Here is a 21,054-nt window from a genome sequence, read left to right as displayed (position 1 = left end):
GGAGCATCTATTTTCTTTGTCAAACGAAATCGTTACTCTTTTATAAAAATGGATTTATGTTTGGTTTACGATAACAGACTGTCCTCCCTTGGATGACTTCGGCAGTGATTAGCGCCTGGATTTGTTCCCACGGCTGAAATTCACAGAATCTGGAAAATCTTAAAGTAGTCACTCACGGAATCCCGAAGTAAAAATAGTAAGATTAAACGAGGAACGTACCAGTTTTGAATTTTGATCTTTATTTTATGAGGAGTTACGTCGAAGGCATTACGTGCCCGCCATGCCCCACACTCTATTATAAGGTAACTGGTATCCTAGGTCTAGTTCTTCTTATCTTACTATGTTTATTTCCATTTACTATTACTGTGATCCACCCCGCTGCTTTGTAGAATGGCGCGCATCGCGTGCTCGGCGGGTTATTCACGTAAGCCCGCGGGACGTTAAATACTCCGGAAATAAAGATCAAACTTCAAACTGGTCTTTTCTACTTTCTCGTTTTTAATAGTATCTATGTTGATTATATCACCCTGCAATTGTCTGTTGTGCCACCAGTAGAACAATCCAAGCGGGGCCAAATCTCCCCAATACTCTCTAATCCAGTCAGAATTCTGGGGAACTTCCTCGTGCATTCTCTCCAAAAGACAGCACGCCCTTCCCCGAATGGGGCTGGCAGAAACGAACGCGGATAATGCAACATGCAGCCCAAACCCATGACCTATAGAGTTTCAACATAATTTTAGCTTAGTTTTCTATTTAGTTTAATGGGGTGTTACCGTGGTTTAGCTGAGGTTTTGCTTATAGTTTAGTTTAGTTGAGTAATGTTTATTCCAGATTTTTGTGTACTATATTTTAGGTTCGTTAGTTAAGTTTAATTTAGTTAATTTAGCTTAGTTTTAGTTTTTGTTTATTTGTCACGGTGGTGAGGGTCTGTGTAAAGCTTCTTTATTGCCTCTTCTTGATGGTTTTGTGTAGACCACAGTGCAGGCATTATGGTTTTTCTGAGTGGGATGGTTTGATGTATCTCGGTACACGTGGCGTAATGAACCATCACCCAACAAGCTCTCCAACAGAAGTGCTTGTTCCGTGAGCCTTGCAGCTTGCGGTGGGCCCTGCACATTGCCTGCCCCACAAACTTACGGCAGGAAGAGCAGAGCAGGTTTTGCAGGTGACCACCTCCCCCCTCTCACCCTTCCATCGACCGGCCTTGATAAACCAGCATAGCCATCAGCAACTACACCGAACACCGTGCAAACAGGGCATAGGTGGGTAAAGGAGAACAGCAAATGTTGTAAACACCTCTTTTCCAAATCCAGAGTGTAGAAGTTGGGAGGCCATTGTTGCAGTTCTATAAGATGCTGGTGAGGCCGCACTTTGAGTATGTGTTCAGTTCTGGGCACCATAGGAAAGACGGAAAGAAGGGTGCAGAGAAGATTTACGAGGATGTTGCCAGGACCTGAGGGCCATGATGTTACAGGGAGAGGTTGAGCAGCTGGGACTCTTATTTCCTTGGAGCGCAGGATGATTAGTGGTGAGATGATAGAGGTGGATAAAATCAATGAGAGGAATAGATGTGTAGATTCACAGACGTCTCTCTGCCCAGCGTAGGGGAATCGAGGACCAGAGGACATTGGTTAAAGTGAAGGGGAAAATATTTATAAGAAATCAGAGGGTGACTTTTCACACAAAGTGTGGTGGGTTATGGAACAAGCGGCCAGACGGAGGTAGTTGAGGCAGGGAATATCCCACCATTTGAGAAGCAGTTAGACAGGTACATGGATAGCACAGGTTTGGACGGGATATGGGCCAAACCACAGGCATGTGGGACTAGTGTAGATGGGAAATGTTGGGTGGTGTGGGCAGGTTTGGGCCGAAGGGCCGTTTCCACACTGTGGTAGGCCCGACTCACCCCACAGGCCTCCCAGGGGACTGTGGTGAAACCGGGGTGTCGAGGCCTGTCGGGGCCAAAGGAGCCTCGGCGGAGTTGGCGGTCGGCATAGTGGCGGCGAGGGAAGCTCGGCGACGGGCAACAGGAGCTCGGCAGAGCAATGTGAGCATCGGTGGCGGTGGGGCTTGCGATCAGTGGCGATGAGCGCATGTAGGAGGGGAGGGGGGGAGGGAAGACCAATGGGGGACTGATGTGGGAGGACCACAGGTGAGAGATGATGGGAGACACAAAGGGGGGGGGGGGGGGGGGAGCCCTCTAGTTTAGAACCTCTGCCACGGGGATAAGTCTGGTGTGTTTGTTTGTTTGTTCATTTGTTCGGCGTGAAGGCGCTGTGAACACGCAGCCAGATAACACTCGCGTGTATGTTTTTTTTTTGTTTTCACTCCTAATTTCAAAGTTTTCGTGTACCTTAGTGTTGTGACTGTCGAATATTCGTCCATGCTAACCCACGATGCCCCCATCTACCCTTGTACCACCTGCCTGCGTTTGGCTCCATACCCCCATCCAATCCTCTCCTATCCATGTACTGTCCGAAACATGTTGAATGTTGTGATAGTACCTGCCTCAATAGCCTCCTCTGGCAGCTCTTCCACGCACCCACTCAGGTGGATGAGGGGTGATCTTTATGGTGGTGTATAACATCATGAGTGGAATAGATTGGGTGATCCACATTCTTTTACCCGGAGTTAGGGAATCAGAGACCCATCGCCGTCATTGGAGACCTTGAGTGATGTTTGTTCAGACTTTATCTTGCATTAAATGTTATAGAGAAACATAGAAAACATAGAAAAAAAGGTGGCAGGAGGAGGCCATTCTGGCCCTTCAAGCCAGCACGACCATTCATTGTGTCGTGGCTGATCGTCCCCAATCAATGACCAGTGTCTGACGTCATCCCTTCGTCCCCATATTCCCTGATTCCACTAGCCCCTAGAGCTCTATGTAACTCTTGCTTAAATCCATGCAGTGACTTGGCCCTCCACTGCCCTCTGTGGCAGGGAATTCCACAAATTCACAACTCTCTGGGTGAAAACGTTTTTCTCACCTCCGTCTTAAATGGCGCTCCCCTTTATTCTAAGTCAGGTGGACCCTGGTTCTGGAATCGCCCAAAACATGGGAACATTTTTCCTGCATTCTAGCTTGTTCCAGTCCTTTTACACAACAAGGTACCCAAACAATGTTGTAACCTTCATCTGTGCACTGTGGACAGCTTTATGATTATGTTTAGTTTCCTGCACGGGTTTTCCTCCGAGATCTTCTGTTTCTCCCACACACCAAGACGTACAGGTTTGTTAGGTGAATTGGCTTGGTAATAAAATGAAAAAAATTGTCCTCTGTGTGTGTGCGGGGATCGCCTGGTCGGCACGGGAACCTGGTGGGCCCAATGGCCTGTTTCACACTGGTATCTCTAAAACTTAAACTATATACAGTAAACTGAAGAGAGGATATGGGATCATGTGCAGGCAAGTCAAAGTCACAAGTCAACTTTTATTCGTCATATGCACCCGAGAAGGTGGCAGTGAAATGAATTTGCCAGCTGCGATAACACTTAAAAAGAGAACACACAATACCCAATGGAATTTAACTCACAAACATCCACCACAGCATTCTCACTGTGGTGGAAGGCAACAAGGTTCAGTTCAGTCCCTCCTCCCTGTTCATCCGTGGTCGGGGCATCAATAGTACGCCCCTCTGTCCAGGCCCTCGTAGGGGTGCTCACTCCGGACTGGACGCCCCGTAAGATGAACCCACTCCGCAGGCCCATGGCATCATGTCCGTCTAAGTGGGTCCGAAGGGTGCGGTTCGATGTAACTCCGGCTTTTTTTTTTTTAATCTGTAGATACAGGTCGACCACACACTAAATCCAAACGAGATCCATATTATACACTGGCTATGAGGTACATCAACATGATCCAGCGGGTCCCGGACACTGGGGCCGAAGGACAGGGGTGTTCCTTCTTCCGGGTGACGTACGGAAAAGGGGCAGTCAGCCCGGGTATAGCCTCCGCCGCATTCGCTCCCCCTTGGCCTGTTTCCCTTGACTGTCCCTCTCTCTCTCTCTGTCACTGGGTTTGTGGTGGATGGGGGGGAGAGAGGGGGGGGGGGGGGGGCAGAGGCATGGTGCAGAAACCAAAGTCAGGGGGTGGAGGAGGTTGAGGCCATGCAGCTGGACGCAGAAGTTTCGTTGAACGATGGACAGCCAACAGCCGGCTCCACATCTGCCCCTGCTTTTCCGGGATTCCCTCATCCTTCCTGGACTTTGCCATCCATCTCTCCCCCACCTCCCGAGCAGCCGTCACACGCTCTGTCCCCCCTCCACAAACTCAACACAATTAGAATCCCAGACCAGTGGCAACAGCGGGTAGAGCCGCTGCCTCCCAGCACCAGAGACCCCGGTGCGATCCTGGACCTCAGGGTGCTGTCTGTATCGGAGTTTGTACGTCCTCCCCAGAAGCCGCGTGGGTTCCTCGGGATGCTCCGGTTTTCCTCCCACACTCCAAGGCCAGACGGGTTTTGTATGGTTGAATTAGCTTCTGTAAAAAGTCTCGGTGTGTAGGGTTAGAACTAGTGTCCGGGGGTGATCGCTGGTCAGCACGCACTCGATGAGCGACAAGGCCTGTTTCTCTATCTCTGAAAACTAAATTAAAAAAACCAGGAACAAGCCCTTCGGCCCACAGTGCCCGTGCTGAAACATGAGGGCCAAGTTAAATTGATCTCCTCTGCCTTCACAGTGAACACTTTTCCCTCCATTCCCTGCATATCCATGTGCCTGTCTAAAAGGCCTCTTAAAACACCACTATCGTAACTGCCTTCACCCCCACCCTCTGTTAAAAAAACTTGCCCCGCACGTCTCTTTAAAACTTTTTCCCTCTCCATTACACGATGCCCTTCAGTATTTTATCTTCGTACCCTGGGGAAAAGGTTCTGATTGTCTACCCATCTAATGCATTTCGTTGTCTCTAATGCATTTTGTTGTCTCTGTACTGTACACTGACAATGACAATTAAAATTGAATCTGAATCTGAATCTGAATCTGGGATGCCTAGAATCATATACATACTTCTATCAGGTCTCCCAACAAACTCCAGCATTCTGAGGAACATCATCCAAATGTTGTCCAACCTCTCCTTGTAACCTAATACCTCCCCAATCCAGGCATAGTTCTGTATAGGAGACACAAAATGCTGTGGGAAACTCAGCGGGTGAGGCGCATATATGGAGCGAAGGAAATAGGCAAACGCTTTGGCCCGAAACGGTGCCTATTTCCTTCACTCCATAGATGCTGCTGCACCTGCTGCGTTGCTCCAGCATTTTTGTCTACCTTTGCTTTTCCAGCATCTGCAGTTCCTTCTTAACCATAGTTCTGTATGGTATTTGTTTCTTATTTATGTAACCCCTTTGTCTGCAGATCCTGGTCTCCCTTACTTCCTTTCTATGGTCTATATCTCTCTTCTTCCTCTTCTCCTTCTTCTTCGATAAGGTCAATACACTACACTCGTTTTGGTTTCTCGGTTTTATGCTATTCTCTCTGGTTGCCGAGTAGCACTAACAATTTATTGGTTTTTTGTGTTGTTGCGTTGCCACATGAATGTTGCCTCTAAATCTGCAATGAGTAGCATTTCATTGGATATACCGGGAACAGCAGAGGATCATTTACAAAAAAAAAGGACAAACAAGTGCTGGGAGTAACTCAGCGGGTTAGGCAGCATCTGTGTGAAGAACATGGATAGGTGGCGTTTCTCAAAGTGCTGGAGTAACTCAGCGGGGTCAATAGACAATAGACAATAGGTGGCAGGAGTAGGCCATTCGGCCCTTCGAGCCAGCACCGCCATCCTGTGATCGTTGGCTTGCATTCATCCCCAATTAGTACCCCGTTCCTGCCCTCCCCATTATCCCTACTATATTAAGAGCCTTATCCTAGCTCTCTCTTGAAAGTATCCAGAGAACCAGCCTCCACCGCACTCTGAGGCAGAGAAATCACAGACTCACAACTCTCTGTGTGAAAAAGAGTTTCCTCGTCTCCGTTCCTAAATGGCTTACCCTTAGTCCTTAAACTGTTGGCCCCTGGTCTAGACTCCCCACCAACTCAGGACCCGGAACATGGCAGGGTCAGCAGCAGCATTCTCGCATGAGAACATGGATAGGCGACGGTTCACAGAGGTGCTGGAGTAACTCAGCGGGTCAGGCAGCATCCCTGGAGAACATGGATAGGTGACGTTTCACAGAAGTGCTGGAGTAACGCAGCGGGTAAGGCAGCAGCTCTGAAGAACATGGATAGGTGACGTTTCACAGAGTGCTGGAGTAACTCAGCGGGTCAGGCAGCACCTGGAGAACATGGATAGGTGACGTTTCACAGAGTGCTAGGAGTAACCTCAGGCGGGTCAGGCAGCATCTCTGGAGAACATGGATAGTGGGGACGTTTCACAGACGTCGGTGGGCTGGAGTACAGCGGGTCAGGCCAGCATCTCTGGAGAAGTTGTGATGGGTGACATTTCGGGTCGGGACCCTTCTTCAGTCTGAAGAAAGGTTCTCGGACCCAAAACGTCAAAACTATACATTATCTCTCTGCGAATTTCAGGCAAACACGGAATTCCATTTGCACCCTGGTGTGTATATCAATAAGCTCAACTGAATCAGGACTCAAGGGGCCTGAGCTATTGGGAAGGTTGAGCAGTTATTCCTTGGTGCGCAGGAGGATGAGGGGAGGTCTTAGGGAGGTGTACAAAATCATGAGAGGAATAGATTGTGTAGATGCACAGAGTCTCTTGCCCAAGTAGGGGAATCGAGAACCAGGACATAGGTTTAAGGTGCAGGAGGAAAAGATCTAACAGGAACCTGAAGGTTTGACATTTATACCCCAAGGGTGTGTGTGTATGGGAAAACAAGCTGCCGGAGGAGGTAGTTGGGGCTGGGACTAGTTGTTTCCCAACGTTTAAGAAACATTTGGACAGGTACATGGATAGGACAAGTTTTGAGGGATATTGGACCAAACGCAGGCAGTTTGGGGCTAGTGTAGCTGGGGAATGTTGGCCGGGTGTGGCAAGTTGGGCCGAAGGGCCTGATTTCCACGCTGTATCACTCTATGACTCGGGTCTGAACACGTTTTGGTGAATTGAATTAATTGAATCCCATTCATCGCACAATTTGGAAAGCCAGGTGATTTGAAGGGGGAGACCTCACTGTCTGCGGTTGACTGATTGGAATTATAATTGAGTGAGTGAATGGGTGGTGTGGTCCAAAGAGTCTGTTTCCATGCTGTATCTCAGAACTCACCTTCTGTACCTTTAGTTTAGTTTAGAAAAAAACAGCGTGGAAACAGGTCCTTCGTCCCACCGAGTCCACGTCGACCTGCGATCCCCGCACATCAACACCATCCCACTGTGGACAATTTTTACACTTACACAAGCCATTAAACCTACAAACATGTACGTCTTTGGAGTGCGGGAGGAAACCGAACAATCTCGAGAAAACCCACGCAGGTCACGGGGAGAGCAATACAAACTCCGTATGGATGGCACCCGTAGTCGGGATGGAACCCGGTCTCTTTTGTCTCTGGCGCTGCAAGCGCTGTGAGGACTGCGCCACCGTGACCGCCCTGAGATTAGTGGGCCTTTAATGCTTTCCAGTTTGTATGAATCATTTCCCCAGTCTTTCCACAAGCTCCAAGCTGAAGCATATCCTGGTTTGATGGATTTAAATCCCAGGAATGTCGTGCCTAATCCGTGGCTACTGAACCGTTACCATATTGTTTTTCTGTATTTAGATCCCAATCTAAACTCTCCAGGATTTGCCATAGTTCAGTTTTTAAACAATCTTTTCCCAGTTTAAACAATCTTTTCCCAGTTAAAACAATCTTCCTTTGCATGCAAATACATCTTGTTTCATCATTCGCGGTTCGTCCATTCCTTTGCTGTAAAGTGTGTCTTCAGCCTGACAAACAACCCTGAAAGAATTAAGTGAAGGAAGGACTGCAGATGCTGGTTTATACCGAAGATAATCACAAAGTGCTGGAGTAAAGCGGGTCAAGCAGCAGCTCTGGATAAAAAGGATGGGGGAGAGATATGTCTAAAGAGTTATGTCTGAGTCTCTGTGAACATAGAACAGTTCATGATGGCACCGGTGGCGCAGCGGTAGAGTTGCGCTTACAGCACCAGAGACCCGGGTTCGATCCGACTATGGGTGCTGTCTGTACAGAGTTTGACGTTCTCCCCGTGACCGCATGGGTTTACTGCGATTTCTCCCAGTATCCTCCAATACTTCAAAGACCGTGCAGTTTGTCGTTTAATTGGCTTCTGTACATTATGAATTGTTCCTCGTGTGTGTAGGATAGTGTTTAGTATGCGGGGATCGCTGGTCGGTGCGGACTCAGTGGGCCGAAGGGCCTTTTTCCTGCGCTGTATCTCTAGCAAGGCTTAGTAGTAAAATCGAGCACAGGAACAGGCCCCGTGTCTATCATGATGTCAGGTTTAACTAATCTTCTCAGTCTGCACGTGATCCATATCCCTCCATTCCCTGCATATCCATCATGTGTCTGTCTAAAAAGCCTCTTAAACACCACAATATCATATCTGCTCCACCACCACCCCTGGCAGCGCGTCTAGGCACCCACCACCCTCTATGTAAATATAACTTGCCCCCGCACATCTCCTTTCAAACTTTGCCCCCTCTCACCTAAGAGAGGTCCCCTCTATGTTGGTCACTTCCACCTGGGGAACAAGGTTCTTCTGTGTAGGAACCAACTACACTGTAGATAGACACCAAAATGCTGGAGTAACTGCAGCGGGACAGGCAGCACCTCTGGAGAGAAGGAATGGGTGACGTTTCGGGGTGGGAGACCCTTCTTTGTTGTCTGCCCTATCTATGCCTCTCATAATGTTGCAATGTTATAACATTTTGAGATTTTAAAAATCGAGTCTTGCAATTTATCTCATCAGATAAAGCATAAAAAATTTTAATTTGACACCTAATTCACCTTCATATATTCAGTACCCTGTATTAAAAAAGTTATGTCCCATTTTCATACTCGGAAATTAGCCCTTGTTCCCTGTTGCTTTTTTTCCATTGACCTTAACACAAAAGCTGTGATCGGGGACAGTCAAATGGCCCATAACTTTTCTTAAAAAGTAAGAGAAACTGAATGAATTTTCAGTTATTATAGATTGAAGCATTCTGAAACAAATATGAAGCATCTTACTTGGATGACCTGAAAGTAAAGCATACAATTAGTTAATTACCTAATTGTAGCTAATTTACAAATTGACCGTTGAAACAGGAAATAGTAATAAACACCCCAGACTGCCTTGAAAATTAAAAAATGTGATATTCTCAAATCAGAACTTTAATATTATTGTATAATATTGCTGTAAATCCGTTAACAGATAGGTAAACAATTATCTCTGGTGAACGTGGATAGGTGACGTTTCCCAGAGTGCTGGAGTAACTCGGCGGGTCAGGCGGCATCTGTGGAGAACATGAATGGGTGACATTTCGGGTCGGGACGCTTCTTCATTCTGCGCAGCGGTAAAAGCTACTGCCTCTAGATTGTAAAACTGCCTCTAGTGCTCGTTCGTTAGTGTAATGTATGGGAATCTTATGGTCGGTGCAGACTCGGTCCTTAAACTTTCAGAGAGAGCTAGATAGGGCTTCTTAAAAATAGCGGAGTCATGGGATTGTGGGGAGAAGGCAGGAAGCGGGGAACTGATTGTGGATGATCAGCCATGATCACATTGAATGGCGTTGCTGGCTCGAAAGGGCCAAATGGCCCACTCCTGCATCTATTGTCTAATTGTCTATTGTCTATAGACTAACTCTAAACTAAACTTAACTAAACTAAAGGGGTCTCAACCCCAAACATCACCAACCACTTTTCCTCCAGATCTGCTGCCTGACCCGCTGAGTACACCAGCACTTTGTGGTCTAATCTCTGATATAAACCAGCATCTACAGCTCCTTTCTACACATAGAACAGTACGGGCAGGGGGAGCAGGCCCTTCGGCCCACAATGTCCATGCTAGTGACTCTGTGAGAGAGCTGGGGAGGGAGTGGCAGAATTGGTAGACCCCAGCCATGATTGTACAGAAGAGAAGAGAATCTGAATAGCCTTCAATGCTGTCCCATTTGTCCGTTTCCCTTTTAAGTACTTTGGGCACTTCGGGGCAAGGATAAAGTTTAATTGGCAATTCATTTTATTTTAAACCGTGGGAAAGGCAGAGACAGTCTGGCTGTGTGGCAGTTATTTTAAAACCAGAACATTACAACTCAGGATCGAGGTTTCAAGATCACATCGTACCTCAAAAACTCAATCCTTCACAGCAGGGAAGACGTCATAGAGTGTCACCCAGCAAGGGAACAGGCCCTTCGGCCCACAAATGTCCGTGCTGAACATGAAGCCAAGTTAAATTAATCTCCTCTGCCTGCCCGTGATTCATATCCCTCGCCATTCCCTCCATATGCCATCTTAAACACCACTATCGTATCTATCTCCACCACCCCCCCCCCTGCCTCCTCCCGTTCCAGGCACCTACCACCCACTGTGTGAGAAACTTGCCCCACACATCTCCTTTGAACTTTGTCCCTCTCGCCCGACGATAGCAATGACCTCTAGTCTTTGACATTTCCACTCTGGGGAAAAGATTCTGACTGTCCTATCCTCTCAGCCTCTCGCACGTATTTTACAAACTTCTATCATTCTATCGTGTGGTGTGTCGTCTTTTATTCATAAGGCTGTATGGTAACTCCAAATTCCATTGTACCAACCGGTGCATGTGGACAATAAATGTGAAACTTGAACTTGAACTTGAGGTGTCCCCTCAACCTCGGACGCTGCAGTGAAAACAATCCAAGTCTTTCCAACCTCTAACTCTAGTTAAATACACAGACACGCGCCCGAGGTCAGGATGGAATCCGGATCTCTGGTGCTGTGGGCAGCAACTCTAACGGCTTCACCGCCATGCCTGTGGTCTCGCTCACGATAGGCACATACCCTCCCGACACTGAAGTGAACCGGAACAGATCACGATTCTCGGCTGAGTTTCGGTTAGGGTTTATCTGAAACGATGATTTTGACAACTCTATGACGTCATAGTCAGTGACGTTAGGTCATAAGTTCATGTTATAGGAGCAGAATTAGGCCATTCGGCCCGTCGGGCCTACTCCGCCATTCAATCATGGCTGATCTATCTTTTCCCTCTCAACCCATTCTCCCTGTAACCCCTGAACACCCGTACTAATGAAGAATCTATCAATCTGCTTTAAAAATAATCCATTGACTTGGCCTCCACAGCCGTCTGTGGCATGAATTCCACAGATTCACCACCCTCTGACTAAAGTAACTCCTCCTCATCTCCTTCCTCATGTCCTTTTATTCTGAGGTTATGTCCTCTGGTCCTAGACTCTCCCACTAGTGAAAACATCCTCTCCACATCCACTATCCAGGCCTTTCACTATTCAGTAAGTTTCAATGTGGTGTCCCCTCATCTTTCTAAACTCCAGCGAGTATAGGCCCAGTGCCGTCAAACGCTCATCGTATGTTAATCCATAATGCCAGGAATCTGTCCACCTTCTCAGCCCACATCCTCCGCCTATGAAAAGCAAAAATAATACGTGCAATTGAAACTTTAATTGTTAGTTGATCAGGTTTCTCCCAAGGTAGGGCACGCAATCTTGTTAACAAAGCAAGAGAGAGTGATCTCAATCCTATACAAGAAAAAAAAAAATAAAGATACAGCACATAATGGAAACAGGCTCTTTGCCCACCGAATCCATGCCGACCACAGACAATAAATAATTTACAGAGGCTAATATACCTCACGCTGCCTCGGCAAGGCCAGCAGCATAATCAAGAATGATCGCACCATGGCCACTCCCTCTTCTCCCCTCCCCATCGGGCAAAAGGGACAGAAGTGTGTGAAAACGCACACCTCCAGATTCAGGGACAGTTTTCTTCCCAGCTGTTATCAGGCAACTGAACCATCCTACCACAACTATTATCTACCTTATTGATGACCCTCACCCTATTCTCCCTATCCTTTTGCGTCCACGGAAAGAACTGCAGATTCTGGAAAAATAGAGGGTAGACAAAAATGCTGGAGAAACTCAGTGGGTGAGACAGCATCTATGGAGCGAAGGAAATAGGCAACGTGTCGGGCCGAAACCCTCCCCCAGATCCGAAACGTTGCCTATTTCCTTCGCTCCATAGATACTGCCTCACCCACTGAGTTTCTCCAGCATTTTGTCTACCTCGGACTATCCTTGATCAGACTTTACTGGCTTTACCTTGCACTAAACGTTATTTCCCTTTTCATGTATCTGTACACTGTGAATGGCTCGATTGTAATCATGTATTGTCTTTCTGAAGGAAGAGGGCGATGCAGGTGGGTTACTTAAAATTGGAGTATTAAATGACTGTATCGCTGGGTTGTAAGCTATCCAAACTAAATATGAGGTACTAAATTAAATTAAGCTAAATTATATTAACTAAACTAAATAGACTAACTAAACCCAGTCGACGACTCAAAATAAACTATTCTGACTAAACTAAACTAAAGTAAAACTAAACTAAATTAATATAGACTACACTAGACCGTACTACACTGTACCACACTACACCGTACTACACTGTACCACACAGAACCAATACTCTGTAATCACACTACACTGTACTACACTATAACTATATGTATACTAGACCACACTACACTGTACTACACTACATAACTACACTATACTAGACCACACTACACTGTACTACACTATAACTATATTTATACTAGACCACACTACACTGTACTACACTATAACTATATTTATACTAGACCACACTACACTGTACTACACTACACTGTACCACACTACAATGTACCACACCACACTACACTACATTACATTACACTACACTACACTACACTACACTACACTACACTGTACTACGCTGTACCACACTACACTGTACCACACTACACTGTACTACACTACACTGTACCACACTACACTGTACCACACTACACTGTACCACACTGTACCACACACACTACACTACACTGTACTACACTACACTGTACCACACCACACTGTACCACACTACACTGTACCACACCACACTGTACCACACCACACCACACCACACCGTACCACCACACCGTACCACACCACACCACACCACACCACACACACCACACCTACACCACACCACACCACACCACACCACACCACACCACACTGTAACCACACTACACTGTACCACACTACACTGTACCACACTACACTATACCACACTACACTGTACCATACCACACCACACTGTACCACACTACACCACACTACACTGTACCACACCACACTACACTGTACCACACTACCCTACACTGTACCAACACCATAATGTGCCACACTACACTACACTCCACTACACTACACTACACTACACTACCACACACTGTCCACTACACTGTACCACACCACACGGTACTACGCTGTACCACACCACACCACACTGTACTACGCTACACTACACTACACTGTACCAAACCCACACTACACTAAACTGCACCGTTTTGTCTGTACCCACACGTCCCACACACACTGTACACAAAACTGTACTGCACTGTACTACTACTACACACTGTACACTGTACTAAACTACACTGTACGGAACACTACACTGTACTACACCTACACTACACTACACTGCACGATACTGTCGTCACTACCTTGCGTACTACACCACACTGTACCACACTACACTGTACCACCACCACACCTACACCACACAACGTTACTGTACCACACCACACGGTACTACACTACACTGTACTACACTACCTGTACTACACTGTACCACAACGTACGTGTCGTACAGTGTAGTGTGGTACCAGTTTTGTCGTTGTGTGGTACAGTGTAGTGTGTACAGTGTAGTACAGTGTTTTTGTGGTACGTGTAGTACAGTGTAGTGTGGTACAGTGTAGTGTGGTACAGTGTAGTACAATGTTGTGTGGTACGTGTAGTTAGTACCAGGTACGTGTGGTACAAGTGTAGTGTAGTGTGGTACAGTGTGGTACAGTGAGTGTGGTACAGTGTGTGTAGTGTGGTACAGTGTGGTACAGTGTAGTGTGCGTACAGTGTAGTGTGGTACAGTTTAGTACATGTAGTGTTGTGTGGTACAGTGGTAGTACAGTGTAGTGTGGTACGTCGTGTAGTGTATGTGGTACAGTGTAGTCTTTTGGTACAGTGTAGTGTGGTACTGTGTAGTGTGGTACAGTGTGGTACAGTGTAGTTTTGTGGTACAGTGTAGTGTGGTACAGTGTAGTGTAGTACAGTGTGTTGTTGTAGTGTGGTACACGTGGTGTAGTGCTTACAGTGTGGTACCGTGTAGTACAGTGTAGTACAGTGTGGTACAGTGTATAGGTTTGTGTAGTGTGGGTATTAGTGTGTACAGTGTATTGTGGTACAGTGTAGTACAGTGTAGTCTTGGTACGTGGGTTCTGTGTAGTACAAGTGTAGTGGTGGTACAGTGTAGTGTGGTGTGGTAAGTGTAGTGTGTGTTTAAGTGTGGTACAGTGTAGTACAGTGTGCGTACTGTGTGGGTACAGTGCAGTACAGTGTAGTGTGGGTATAGTGTGGTACAGCGTAGTGGTAGTACAGTGTGAGTGCGGGTACAGTGCAGTGGGTGGTACACCACAGTACACCACTTTTACACCACATCACACTACACTACACATGTACCACACTACACTGTACCACACTACACAGTACCACACTTACACACTACCACACTACACTGTACCACTTTTGTACTACACTGTACCACACTACACCACACCACACTACACCACACCACACTACCCCACCCACACACCACACTCACACTGTACCACACAACACAGTACCACACTACGATGTACCCACACTACACAGTACCACACTACACTGTACACTACTACTGTACCACACTGTACCACACTGTACTACACTGTACTACACTGTACCACACTACACTGTACCACACTACACTATACTACACCACACTACACTAACACCACACTACACACACTACACTACACTACACTGTACGTACGGTACTACACTACACTGTACTTCACCACACTACACTATACCACACTGTACCACACTGCACTGTACCACACTGCATTACACTGTACCACACTACATTAAAATATACCACACTACACTACACTGTACCACACTACACTGTACTACACTACACTACACTGTACTACACTACTCTACACTGTACCACACTGTACCACACTGTACCACTCTACACTGTACCACACGACACTGTACCACACGACACTGTACCACACTACACTGTACCCACTACAACCACACTACACTGTAACAGACTACACCGTTACTACACTGTACCAGACTTACACTTTACCAGACTACACTGTACAGACTACACTGTACACACCACCGTACACGTGTACTACACTGTACTACACTGTACTACACCGTACTACACTGCACTACACCGCACTACACTGCACTGCAAAACTTGCACCTGCACTGCACTGCACCTTTGCGTTTACACTGCACCACAGTACACTGCACCACAGTACAACGTGCCCACACTACACTGCACCACACTACACTGTACCACTTCTACACTGTACCATTCTACACTGTAGCACTCTACACTGTACCACACTGTAACCACACTGTACCACTCCTGTACCACACTACACTGTACACCACACTACACTGTAGCTACACTGTACTACACTGTACTACACTGTACCACACTACACTACACTGTACCACACTACACTGTACCACACTACACTATACTCCACTGCACTACACTCTACCACACTCCACTATACCACACTGTACTACACTACATTACAATATACTACACTACACTGTCCTACACTAAACTGTACTACACTACACTACACTACACCAAACCACTAGACTACACTACACTACACTACACTACACTAACACTACACTGCACTGTACCACACTAGCACTTTACCATACTGCACTTGTACCACACTGTCCAAACTGTACCACACTGTACCACACTGTAACACACTACACTACACTGTACTAACACACCACACTTGTACCACAACTACGGGCTGTACTTGTACACTGTGTTTTGCGTACGCCGTCTTTTTGCGTACGTCGTCTTTTTGCATATGTCGTCTTTTTGCGTACGTCGTCTTTTTGCGTACGTAGTCTTTTTTGCGTACGTCGTCTTTTTGCGTACGTCGTTTTTTGCGTACGTCGTCTTTTTGCGTACGTCTTCATTTTTGCGTACGTCGTCTTTTTGCGTACGTCGTCTTTTTGCGTACGTCGTCTTTTTGCGCTTTTGCACTGTGTCTTTTTGCGTCGTTTTTGCACGTCGTCTTTTTTGGTTGCGCCCTGTCGTCTTTTTGCGTACGTCGTTTTTTTGGGTACGTCGGTTTTTTGGGTTCGTCGTCTTTTTGCGTACGTCGTCTTTTTGCGTACGTCGTCTTTTTGCGTGCGTCGTCTTTTTGCGTACGTCGTCTTTTTGCGTACGTCGTCTTTTTGCGTACGTCGTCTTTTTGCGTTTGCGTCGGGTTTTTTGCGTACATCGTCTTTTTGCGTACGTCGTCTTTTTGCGTACGTCTTCTTTTTGCGTACGTCGTCTTTTTGCGTACGTCGTCTTGTTGCGTAGGTCGTCTTTTTGCGTTCGTCGTCTTTTTGCGTGCGTCGTCTTTTTGCGTTCGTCGTCTTTTTGCGTACGTCGTCTTTTTGCGTACGTCGTCTTTTTGCGTACGTCGTCTTTTTGCGTACGTCGTCTTTTTGCGTACGCGTTGCGTACGTCGTCTTTTTGCGTACGTCGTCTTTTTGAGTACGTCGTCTTTTTGCGTACGTCGCCTCTTTTTGCGTACGTCGTCTTTTTGCGTACGTCGTCTTTTTGCGTACGTCGTCTTTTTGCGTACGTCGTCTTTTTGCGTACGTCGTCTTTTTGCGTACGTCGTCTTTTTGCGTACGTCGTCTTTTTGCGTACGTCTTCTTTTTGCGTACGTCGTCTTTTTGCGTACGTCGTCTTTTTGCGTACGTCGTCTTTTTGCGTACGTCGTCTTTTTGCGTACGTCGTCTTTTTGCGTACGTCGTCTTTTTGCGTACGTCGTCTTTTTGCGTACGTCGTCTTTTTGCGTACGTCGTCTTTTTGCGTACGTCGTCTTTTTGCGTACGTCGTCTTTTTGCGTACGTCGTCTTTTTGCGTACGTCGTTTTTTGCGTACGTCGTCTTTTTGCGACGTCGTCTTTTTTGCGTACGTCGTCTTTTTGCGACGTACGTCGTCTTTTTGCGTACGTCGTCTTTTTGCGTACGTCGTCTTTTTGCGTACGTCGTCTTTTTGCGTACGTCGTCTTTTTGCGTACGTCGTCTTTTTGCGTACGTCGTCTTTTTGCGTACGTCGTCTTTTTGCGTACGTCGTCTTTTTGCGTACGTCGTCTTTTTGCGTACGTCGTCTTTTTGCGTACGTCGTCTTTTTGCGTACGTCGTCTTTTTGCGTACGTCGTCTTTTTGCGTACGTCGTCTTTTTGCGTACGTCGTTTTTTTGCGTACGTCGTGTTTTTTGCTTACGTCGTCTTTTTGCGTACGTCGTCTTTTTGCGTAACGTCTTTTTGCGTACGTCGTTTTATTGCGTACGTCGTCTTATTGCGTACGTCGTCTTTTTGCGTACGTCGTCTTTTTTGCGTACGTCGTCTTTTTGCGTACGTCGTCTTTTTGCGTACGTCGTCTTTTTGCGTACGTCGTCTTTTTGCGTACGTCGTCTTTTTGCGTACGTCGTCTTTTTGCGTACGTCGTCTTTTTGCGTACGTCGTCTTTTTGCGTACGTCGTCTTTTTGCGTACGTCGTCTTTTTGCGTACGTCGTCTTTTTGCGTACGTCGTCTTTTTGCGTACGTCGTCTTTTTGCGTACGTCGTCTTTTTGCGTACGTCGTCTTTTTGCGTACGTCGTCTTTTTGCGTACGTCGTCTTTTTGCGTACGTCGTCTTTTTGCGTACGTCGTCTTTTTTGCGTACGTCGTCTTTTTGCGTACGTCGTCTTTTTGCGTACGTCGTCTTTTTGCGTACGTCGTCTTTTTGCGTACGTCGTCTTTTTGCGTACGTCGTTTTTTGCGTACGTCGTCTTTTTTGCGTACGTCGTCTTTTTGCGTACGTCGTCTTTTTGCGGTACGCGTGTCTTTTTGCGTACGTCGTCTTTTTGCGTACGTCGTCTTTTTGCGTACTTCGTCTTTTTGCGTACGTCGTCTTTTTGCGTACGTCGTCTTTTTGCGTCCGTCGTCTTTTTGCGTACGTCGTCTTTTTGCGTCTGTCGTCGTTTTTTGCGTATGTTGTTTTTTGCGTACGTCGTCTTTTTGCGTACGTCGTCTTTTTTGCGTACACGTCGTCTTTTTGCGTACGGCGTCTTTGTGCGTACGTCGTCTTTTTGCGTACGTCGTCTTTTTGCGTTTGCGGGTCTCTTTTTGCGTACGTCGTCTTTTTGCGTACGTCGTCTTTTTGCGTACGTCGTCTTTTTGCGTACGTCGTCTTTTTGCGTACGTCGTCTTTTTGCGTACGTCGTCTTTTGCTTTTTCGGGCGTACGTCGTCTTTTTGCGTACGTCGTCTTTTTGCGTACGTCGTCTTTTTGCGTGCGTCGTCTTTTTGCGTGCGTCGTCTTTTTGCGTACGTCGTCTTTTTGCGTACGTCGTCTTTTTGCGCACGTCGTCTTTTTGCGTACGTCGTCTTTTTGCGTACGTCGTCTTTTTGCGTACGTCGTCTTTTTGCGTACGTCGTCTTTTTGCGTACGTCGTCTTTTTGCGTACGTCGTCTTTTTGCGTACGTCGTCTTTTTGCGTCTTTTTGCGTACGTCGTCTTTTTGCGTACGTCGTCTTTTTGCGCACGTCGTCTTTTGCGTACGTCGTCTTTTTGCGTACGTCGTCTTTTTGCGTACGTCGTCTTTTTGCGTACGTCGTCTTTTTGCGTACGTCGTCTTTTTGCGTACGTCGTCTTTTTGCGTACGTCGTCTTTTTGCGTACGTCGTCTTTTTGCGTACGTCGTCTTTTTGCGTACGTCGTCTTTTTGCGTTTGCGTGTGTTTGCGTTTGTATTTTTTGCATTGATTTGCATACGTCGTCTTTTTGCGTACGTCGTCTTTTTGCGCACGTCGTCTTTTTGCGTACGTCGTCTTTTTGCGTACGTCGTCTTTTTTTGCGTACGTCGTCTTTTTTGCGTACGTCGTCGTCTTTTTGCGTACGTCGTCTTTTTGCGTACGTCGTCTTTTTGCGTATGTCGTGTTTTTTTTTGCGTACGTCGTCTTTTTGCGTACGTCGTCTTTTTGCGTACGTCGTCTTTTTGCGTACGTCGTCTTTTTGCGTACGCGTCGTCTTTTTGCGTACGTCGTCTTGTTGCGGTTGCGTTTGTGTTTTTGCGTACGTCGTGTTTTTTACATTCGTCGTCTACGTCGTCTTTTTGCGGTCATCTTTTTGCGTTTGCGTTTGTGCTTTTTGCCTTTTTGCGTTGTGAGTGCCTTTTTGCGTACGTCGTCTTTTTGCGCACGTCGTCTTTTTGCGCACGTCGTCTTTTTCCGCACGTCGTCTTTTTGCGTACGTCGTCTTTTTGCGCACGTCGCGTGTGTCTTTTTGCGTACGTCGTCTTTTTGCGTACGTCGTCTTTTTGCGTACGTCGTCTTTTTGCGTACGTCGTCTTTTTTGCGCACGTCGTCTTTTTGCGCACGTCGTCTTTTTGCGCACGTCGTCTTTTTGCGCACGTCGTCTTTTTGCAAACGTCGTCTTTTTGCGTACGTCGTCTTTTTGCGCACGTCGTCTTTTTGCGTACGTCGTCTTTTTGCGTACGTCGTCTTTTGCGTACGTCGTCTTTATGCGTACGTCGTCTTTTTGCGTACGTCGTCTTTTTGCGTACGTCGTCTTTTTGCGTACGTCGTCTTTTTGCGTCTTTTCGCATCGTCGTCTTTTTGCGTACGTTGCGTCGTCTTTTTGCGTACGTCGTCTTTTTGCGTACGTCGTCTTTTTGCGTACGTAGTGTCTTTTTGCGTACGTCGTCTTTTTGCGAACGTCGTCTTTTTGCGTACGTCGTCTTTTTGCGCACGTCGTCTTTTTGCGATGTACGCAAAAAGACGACATATGCAAAAAGATGATGTACGCAAAAAGACGACGTACGCTTAAAGACGACGTACGCAAAAAGACGACGAAAACCACACGCAAACGCAAAAAGACGACGTACGCAAAAAGACGACGTACGCAAAAAGACGACGTACGCAAAAATACGACGTACGCAAAAAGACACACGCAAAAAGACGACGTACGCAAAAAGACGACGTACGCAAAAAAGACGACGTACGCAAAAAGACGACGTACGCGTCTTTTTGCGTACGTCGTATTTTTGCGTACGTCGTCTTTTTACGTTTGCGTGTGTCTTTTTGCATTTGCGTGTGTCTTTTTGCGTACGTCGATTTTTTGCGTACGTCGTCTTTTTACGTCGTACGTCGTCTTTTTGCGTACGTCGTCTTTTTGCGTACGTCGTCTTTTTGCGTACGTCGTCTTTTTGCGCACGTCGTCTTTTTGCGCACGTCGTCTTTTTGCGCACGTCGTCTTTTTGCGCACGTCGTCTTTTTGCGTACGTCGTCTTTTTGCGTACGTCGTCTTTTTGCGTACGTCGTCTTTTTGCGTACGTCGTCTTTTTGCGTACGTCGTCTTTTTGCGTTTGCGTGTGTTTTTTTGCGTACGTCGTCTTTTTGCGTACGTCGTCTTTTTGCGTACGTCGTCTTTTTGCGTACGTCGTCTTTTTGCGTACGTCGTCTTTTTGCGTACGTGTTCTTTTTGCGTACGTTTTTGCGTACGTCGTCTTTTTGCGTACGTCGTCTTTTTGCGTACGTCGTCTTTTTGCGTACGTCTTCTTTTTGCGTACGTCGTCTTTTTGCGTACGTCGTCTTTTTGCGTACGTCGTCTTTTTGCGTACTTCGTCTTTTTGCGTACGTCGTCTTTTTGCGTACGTCGTCTTTTTGCGTACGTCTTCTTTTTGCGTACGTCGTCGTTGTCTTTTTGCGTGCGTCGTCTTTTTGCGTACGTCGTCTTTTTGCGTACGTCGTCTTTTTGCGTACGTCGTCTTT

Source organism: Leucoraja erinacea, chromosome 3 (assembly GCF_028641065.1).
Source record: "Leucoraja erinacea ecotype New England chromosome 3, Leri_hhj_1, whole genome shotgun sequence".
NCBI classification, from domain to species: domain Eukaryota; kingdom Metazoa; phylum Chordata; class Chondrichthyes; order Rajiformes; family Rajidae; genus Leucoraja; species Leucoraja erinaceus.
Note: the sequence above shows the minus strand (reverse complement) of the source record.